Genomic DNA, 8,917 nt, shown 5'->3' on the forward strand with positions numbered 1-8,917 from the left:
GTAGATGGGAAGTAGAAATGAAAGGCGGTACCAATTGGCACAGCATAGTCTATGAAGTTTATGTTATATATCCTAATTTGGTAAGTAGCATCTGGGGTCTTAAAAGCTTGCCAGTGGACTTCTAAGAAACACCATTGATTTACTCATCTGGAGCAAAAGAAGAAGAAGAAAACCAAAGATTCAAAGAAGAAACTAATCTACAGGACCAGTTGCGTATAAGCCTCACCTATTGAGAATTCGTCTCTCATACTTCGGACATATTGTCAGGAGGGACCAGTCACTGGAGAAGGATATCATGTTTAGTAAGATGGAAGGTCAGAGAAAAAGAGGAAGACACCCAGCAAGATGGACTGGCAAAGTGACAGCATCAATGGACTCAAGTGTGGCAACAATTGTGAGGCTGGCCCAGGACCGGACAGTGTTTTGTTCTGTTGTGTGTAGGGTCACTATGAGTCCAATATGGATTCAAGTAGAATGTAATACTTGGTAGTGTTATTTTTTTCCATGTATCATTTTATCGTGATGTTGTCTATTGGTCTATTTGTGAGGAATTCAATCAAGAGTTGTTGTTGTTGTTGTTGTTAAGTGCCTTCGAGTCGGAGCCGACCCATAGCGACCCTGTACAGGGTTTCCGAGGGTGTAAATCCTTACGGGAGTAGAAAGCCTCATCTTTCTCCCGCGGAGCGGCTGGTAGTTTCGAACCACTGACCTTAAGGTTCGCAGCCCGATTCGTAACCACTACGCTACCAGATCCCAAAGGGCAGATCTTCTCATTCTTAAAGGGTCACTATGAGTGAGAATTGACTGGAAGACAATGGCTTTGATTTTGTTAATAGGAAGATGACTTTTGTTTATTAAAAAATTTTTAATTGAGTTTTATTGAAATATAATTCAGATACCATACAATTCATCCACTTAGAGTGTCCATTTCAGTACTTTCAGAATTTTTACAGTTTTGTAGCTATCACCATCACAATCTAATTTTAGAACATTTTCATCACCCCAAAAAAGAAACCACTGTGCCCGTTAGCAGATTAACAGTCACAGTCAAAGTTGGCAAACTTTTGCAGTTTCCTCTTTTTCCTTCTCTTTTATTATATATTGCCTTCCCCTTCACCCAAACGTAGTGGTTACGAGTTAGGCTGCTAATCTCAAGGACAGCAGTTCAAAACTACTATGGTTCCTTGAGAAAAAGATGAGACTTTCTGCTCCTATAAATTTTTCCAAGATTTACAGCCTTGGAAACCCTATACAGGGTTGTTATGAGTCAGAACCGACTCCACGGCACATAACCACCAACCATTACCCTCTAGTTAGCAATTTAGGTTCCATTCCCCTCTAGCCCTGTCATTGTTAAGTGGCTTCATTGTTAAGTACTGTCTAGGTTTTTAGAGGAGCAGCTGGTGGGTTTGAAATGCCAACCTTGCATTTAGCAGGCCAGTGCTTATCCTACTGCATTACACCAGGAGGAAGTACAACCAGAATGCTCCACAGAGACAAGTCTGTCATTCTTCAGACATGTTATCAGAATGGGCCAGGAGTCTGTTTTTGGAGAGAAAAATCTTTTCTTGACTTTTTATGATAGTGATTCCTATAAATCCTTTTGTGATTAACTTCTTTCATTCAAAACAATGTCCTTGAAGTTCACTGTTGTTGGGTACTATCAAGTCAGTGCTGACTCATAGCGACCCTACACACAACAGAATGAAACACTACCTGATGCTGCACCATTCTCACAATTGTTGCTAGATTAGGGCCCATTGCTGCTGCCACGGTGCCAATTTATCTCGTTGGAGGTCTTCCTCTTTTTCACTGACCTACCACTCTAGCAAGCATAATGTTCTTCTCCAGGCATTGGTCCATTCTGATTACATGTCTGAAGAATGAGAGACTTGTTGCCTCTATGGAGCATTCTGGCTGTACTTCCTCCAATACAGATTAGTTTGTTCTTCTGTCAGTTTATGGTACTTTTAATATTCTTCTCCAACACCGTAACTCAAATGCATCAATTCTTCTACAGTCTGTTTTAGTCATTGTTCAACTTTCACATCCATATGAGGTTATTGAAAATATAACCTTGTGAATATACTAAAAATAAAAAAAAAAAGCAGTGTGCACTTTAAAATGTTGAATTTTATGGAATATGAATTAACTCTCAAAGAAATAAGAAAAGGTTTTTAATAAAACTTGATTGGGAGAAAGGTCAGAAATGAGTAATCGATTTGGGAGCCATTTACAGAGGTAAATCAATTGTTTAAATGGAAATGGATATGCTGTAAGAATGAATACTCTCCAATAGAACTCTCTTCTGTGATCTAAAGGTTCTATACCTGTACTGTCCAACTGAGTGTTCATAAGTATTAAAAATATACATAAAACAGAAAACTATAAGCATTTCTCTGAGGTATTGCAGGTTAGGTTCTAGACCATCACAATAAAGCAAATACTTCAATAAAATGAAAATACCATGGCTTGGGTCAGGTGCACCTCAGTCCTCAAAACGATATCTTTGCTCATCAACACTTTAAAGAGGTCTTGTGCAGCAGATTTGCCTAAAGCCATACGTCATTTGATTTCTTGACTGCTGTGTCTATGAGTGTCAATAGTGTATCAGTGCTGTGTTGTAATTTTACTCTGTTCCAGTATTGAGGTATTTGCAGAGCCATTGCTATTCTTTAACATTGTGTAGTATTTCACTGAGTGTGTTTACCATAGTTATGTGGAGGAATTTTTTATGTCTGAAAACTCTAGAATATTCTTGTTTTGAAAAGGGATGAGCATAGGGCTATAAAACAAATGTATTCTTATCAAATCAATAAAGCAAATAAATAACTACCCATCCAGGGTTGGAATATGGGGTTACAGTGATACATTTACATCTATATTTGAAGATCCAGGCAAGAAAGGTGTAAAGCAGACACTATGAAATACTGTTTATGCAATTAGTTGAAAAGGAGAGCCAAATGTAATAGAATCAAGCTACATACAGCACAGCATCATCAAACCTTAGAAATGTGGGCGGTTTTGAAGGCAGTGTTTGGTTCTGGTGTTCTTAAAAAAAAAAAAAAAAAGACATTCTAACTTAATTGCAACTATAAATAGTTCCAAAATGCAGCCATCAACTTGCTGTCTAAGAAGAAAATAAAAGCCTTCATGAAATAATTCCCACGATAAATGCAGAAATCCAAATAGAGGCCCTCCTCTTCTTTAAACATCCAACTTAAGAACATCCTGACACAGGAATAGCCCCAGTTCCTGTACCCAAGATGCTTTGAAAAAGAGCAGCATATCCACACCTCACTTATCAACATGGCTGAATTTCAAAGACCAGGTCACTATATTAAAATAGATAATATGCAAAAACAGAGGATGACCACATCAGATCACAATATGGAGACTGTGTAAATCATGGTATGAAATCTTGGTGTGACGCTGGAAGATAAGTGTTGAACTCACTGCTAGCCATTCCTTGGAAACTCCACACAGGGTTGCTATGAATTGGAACAGACTTGATGGTACTAACAACAACAACATCATGACACAATTGCTAAATCACATCATTGTTGTTGTCGTTGTTAAGTACCATGGAGTCGGTTCCGACTCATAGTAACCCTGTACAGGGTTTCTGAAGCTGTAAATCTTTACGGGAGCAGAAAGCCTCATCTTTCTCCACATAACAGCTGGTAGTTTCGAACTGCTGACCTTGTGTTTTGCAGCCCGATTCATAACCACTATGCTACCAGAGCTTCTTAAATCACATCATTAGATATAACCAAATGACATCGTTACATAACCACTGAGAATCATAACCCAGCCAAGTTAACACACACACTCTTAAACACCATAGCTACTATTACTCTTGTCTTGCACTGTGGCATTCATTACTGTCAGATATATGACATTAATACAAAAAATAGTCAGATAGTAGATTTTTTTACTATTGTTGTAAATGTAAAAAGTCAGACAATAAGATCATTGAGAAGTGAGGAGTAGCTGTATTCATTCTCATATCTGTTTTCTGAACCTAAATTCTCACTTGTCAGTTACTGTTGAGTCAGTTCTGACTCATGGAGGAACCACTTGTGCCAGAATAGAAATGTGCTCCATAGAGCTTTCAGTGGCAGATTTTTTGGTAGTAAAATGTCAGACCTTCCTTCTGAGGTCCCCCTGGGTGGATTTAAACCTCCAACCTTTTGGTGTGTAGCCAAGAGCATTAACTGTGAGCACTACTTATAGAAATGCTTAATTATGTTAGAATAATATGCATCTTCTTTCTTGCTATTCATTGCGGAGCACAATTTCCCAGCATCAATGTTCTAACTAGTATTCAGGTCCTCAGGCTAGTTTACAACAACCTGATTCACTCAAAATGTGGCAGAAACAGAAGAATTGTGTAAGAATTGGAGGGTGTTATGTTCTGGTTTATATTATTGTATAATAAGCCATCCCAAAACTTAATGCCTTAAAAACAATGAATTGTCGTCTCATGGTTGAGGATTAAGGTGTACCTGACCCAAGCCATGGATTTTCAATAACCTTATATGCATGTGAAAATTGGACAGTGAATAGGGAAGACCATAGAAGAATTGGTGCATTTGAGTATGGCATCATGATGTTGGAAAAGAATATTAAAACTATCATGAACTGCAGGAAGAACAAACAAATCTGTGTTGGAAGAAGTACAACCAGAATGTCTTGGAAGCCAGGATGGCCAGACTTTGTCTCTCACACTTCGGATATATTATCAGGAGACACAAGTCCCTGGAGAAGAATATCATGTTTGGTAAAGTGGAGGATCAGAGTAAAAGAGGAAGACCCCCAAAGAGATGGATTAGCACAGTGACATCAGCAATGGTCTCAAATGCAGTAAGAGTTGTAAAGTTGTCACAGGACGGGGCAGTGTTTCGTTCTCTTGTGCATATGGGCACTATGACTTGCTACTGCCTTGATGGCACCTGACAACAACACAACATGTTTCTGTGGATTGACTAAATTTAATTGGGGTCTCTCATGTAGTTGCAGTAAGATGGAACTGGGGTTGGAGTTATCTAAAAGCTCAACTGGACCAGACCTCCAAGGTGGTTCTTTCACTCCCATGCCTGGCATCTCAGCTGGGATGGTTAGAAGACGTAAGGGCTGACCAGCATCTTTGTCTCCAGTAGGTTAACTTGGATTTCCTCATATTATGGTAATTGGGCTTCTTACATGTCCGCTAGCATCATCCAGTGGGATTTTGTTCCTTTGAATTATATTTTGTTATTGAGAATATACACAGTGAAACATAGCTATTCAACAGTATGTACATGTATCATTCAGTGCCATTGGTGACATTCTGAGTTGTACAGCCATGTCCACTTTCCTTGGTTGAGCTCTTCCTCCCACATTTACATAAACTCACTGCCCCAGAGGGTTCCTATCTAATCTTTTAAGTTGCTGTTATCAATTTGATCACATGTACCAAAAAAACAAACCTTCTGCTATCAAGCTGATTCCAACTCACAGAGCCTCTAGTTTCTGAGACTGTAAATCTTTACAGGAGCAGATAGCCCATCTTTTTCCTGCAGGGCAGCTGGTGGGTTTGACGTGCTGACCTTGTGATTAGCAGATCAACACTTAACCCTCTGCACCATCAGGTCTGCTTTTTATATAGATCTTTAAAGAGCATAATGCTCAAGGTAGACCTTTTTCACTAGTCAACTATTCAGTTCAGTTTTAAGACTTAAAGGAATATTTTTAGTTTAAGTTATAAAAAATATTTTCAGAAAAAAATATATTTTCAGGCAGTTATTTCAGGGGTTCATTCACCCTCCATGGCTCCAGAAAGTCTACACTCCATAAGAATATGAAATTCTGCTTTGCATTTTCCCCCTTTTGATCAGGATTCGTCTGTGGAATTTTTAATCAAAATATCCAGTATTGATGGTAGTGGTGGTGTGCCATGGAGTTGGTTCCGACTCATAGCCAGCCTACATAAGGTTTCAGAGGCTGTAAATCTTTACAGGAGCAGAAAGCCTCATCTTTCTCCCGAGGATCAGCTGGTAGTTTCAAACCGCTGACCTTGAGGTTAGCAGCCCAACTTGTAGCCTCTACACTACTAATAGCCAGGCTGATCTCATGGAGAGGAGGCAGTTGTTCATAGAGGCAATGAGCCACACATTTCATTTCCTCCTCCTTTTCTTAACACTTCTTCCTCTGTTGTTCCAGGTGAATAGAGACCAATTGTTATGCCTTGGATGGTTGGTTCTGTACGCTTTTAAGACCCCAGGCACTACATGATGAACTAGGAGATAGAATGGAGGCACTATTAGGCCAATTAACTGAAATGTTCCATGAAACCATAACCCTAAACCTCCAAACCAAGGAACCAAATCCCATGAGGTGTTTGGTTGTATATAAGCAGGCTCAGCATCTGTTCTTTGTTGTTGTTGTTGTCATTTGTAAATGTATCTATCACATAAGTTTTGTCAATTAATCTTTTCTCAGATATATAATTTATGAACGATTATATTAATTAGTCATACAGCCCTCTCTTGAATTAATGAAATTTTCCATCAGCCCCAGCAGATTTTTAAGAGACCAAGGAAAGAATTGCAAGACTTTTTTTTATCTAACTCAGAAGTCACACAGCATCATTTTTGCCATATGTACCAATCAGTCCATAAGGCAAGCCCAAATTCAATAGGAGCATGAATACCAGGATACATGGTCTAATGAGGGGAGAGGGGAAGAGTGACTAGCAACCAAAGGGAATAAGAAAAATTAAAGGAGTCTTTCAAGTTATGACAAATCTCAGAGGAGATACTTGAAATTTTATCTACGTTATAGGTTTAATAGGATTTAAACCAGAAAGGTTTTTAACCTTCCTGAAGGAGAGTCCTGCTGTGGCTCTGTAGGATAAGCACTGCTAACCATAAGGTCAATGGTTCAAACCCACCAGCCACTCCTCAGAAACACCATACAGTGTTGTTATGAGTCAGAACCAACTCCACAGCCCTTAACAACAACAAAACAGGAAGGTGCCCAACTAGCTTGAATCTTATCTACCAATTGCAACAGGGTTTCTATGGGAAATATCATTTTTAGTTCCATACAGTAGTTTTAAAACAGAATATTTTGAAAACAATTTATGAGGGAGGGATTGGAAGTCTGCTGCTCTTACAACATGCCATTGGCAAAACCAGAGAGTAGTTCAAGAGGCCCGAAAACAATATTCTTCTGTATCCTCAAGATGTGGTTGTCTGTCATTTCTTCAACATTATGAACAACATGTTGTTTGTTGTTAGGTGCTACCATGTCAATTCCAACTCATAGACACCCTGTGTACAGCAGAACAAAACACAGCCTGGTCCTGTACGCTCCTCACAATCATTGGTATCTTTGAGCCCATTGGTGCAGCTACTGTGCTAATTCATCTCACTGGGGGGTTTATGCTTTAGCACTGACCCTCAACTTTACCAAGCATGAAATCCTTCTCCAGGGATTGATTCCTCCTGATAGCCTGTCCAAAGTAGTAGCGTCAAAGTCTCTCTGTCCTCACATTTAAGAACTATTTTGGCTATACCTCTTCCAAGACAACATTTGTTGTTGTTGTTAAGTACCATAAGTCTGTGGTTTCTGAAGGGCAGCTGGTAAGTTTAAACCACAAACCAACCTTGCGGTCAAGTACTTAGCCTACAGCACCACACCAGGACTCCAGAATGGACATGAAATATAGAAGGAATATACAAAAATTTTAACCATACGGATTCTATATAACTATGTTGTTGTTAAGTGCCATCGAGTCGGTTCCGACCCATAGTGACTCTGTACAGGGTTTCCGAGGCTGTACATCTTTATTGGAGCCGAAAGCCTCATCTTTCTCCTGCAGAGCGGCTGGTTGTTTTGAACTGCTGACCTTAAGATTCACAGCCCAATTTGTAACCATTATGCTACCAGCGCTCCAATAATGTAAATCACCTATTTATAGTATTGAAAGACTTAACTATAGAATGGTATCTTTCTATTGTTAACAAGTATCAGTGTACAAGTGGGATGGCACTAATAATGACCAAGAGCCCCTTTCAAAGAAGTTTTCATGTCTTCTGGAGACCAAACCCAAAACCAGTTGATTAAATTTCAACTCATAGTATCGCTCATATAGAACAAAGTAGAACTGTTTCCTAGGGTTTCTAAGGCTGTACTCGTTACTGGAGCAGGCTGCCACATCTTCTCTCACCGAGCTCTTCAGGTTAGCAGCTGAGCTTAGCCACTGCGCCACTAGGAATTCTCTTTCTTCTGGTGAATCACCTCTATATTTATATATATTTTAGGTGCAACATTCACAAGGTCCAAAACAGGAATTCTACAATTATTTCAAGTACAGCTTGATCTTACGTTTTCTAAATTCATACATGAAAAAAATCTTAATTTTTAAAAAGCTTTTATTGTGAATTAATTGTGTGAAGGTTTACTGCGCATAGCATCAGTTTTACATTCAACAAATCATTGCAATTCTTACAATCCCCTCCATGGACCATCAGCTAACAGTATTTACCTTATTTTTTGATGTACACATATTACAATGAATATATACATTCGTTTAAATATCCAAAGGGCATATTTTGCAAGCCAGCCTTCTGCCCACAGGCACACAGTTTTTCTTAGTCCATGGGCCCATAGTCCTCTGCTGTTCTATCTCTCTATGCCATCATCTCTGCCATCATCTTTGTTGTCACTGCTATTCTGGTTAGGATCCCTCTCTCCTCTCATGTTCTTCCCTCTTGGTGGTCCTAAGGTCCTCTGTTCCTGAAATAGCATATAAACTGCTCCCAAATTTTGGTTATACCTCTTCCACATTTACAGTTGTGACAATCACCATTACTCCTGATTACAATTACTCATAATTGAACATAAAATCCTATTTTCAGCATTACCAGAC

The sequence above is a fragment of the Chrysochloris asiatica genome, unplaced genomic scaffold (assembly GCF_000296735.1).
Source record: "Chrysochloris asiatica unplaced genomic scaffold, ChrAsi1.0 scaffold00014, whole genome shotgun sequence".
NCBI classification, from domain to species: domain Eukaryota; kingdom Metazoa; phylum Chordata; class Mammalia; order Afrosoricida; family Chrysochloridae; genus Chrysochloris; species Chrysochloris asiatica.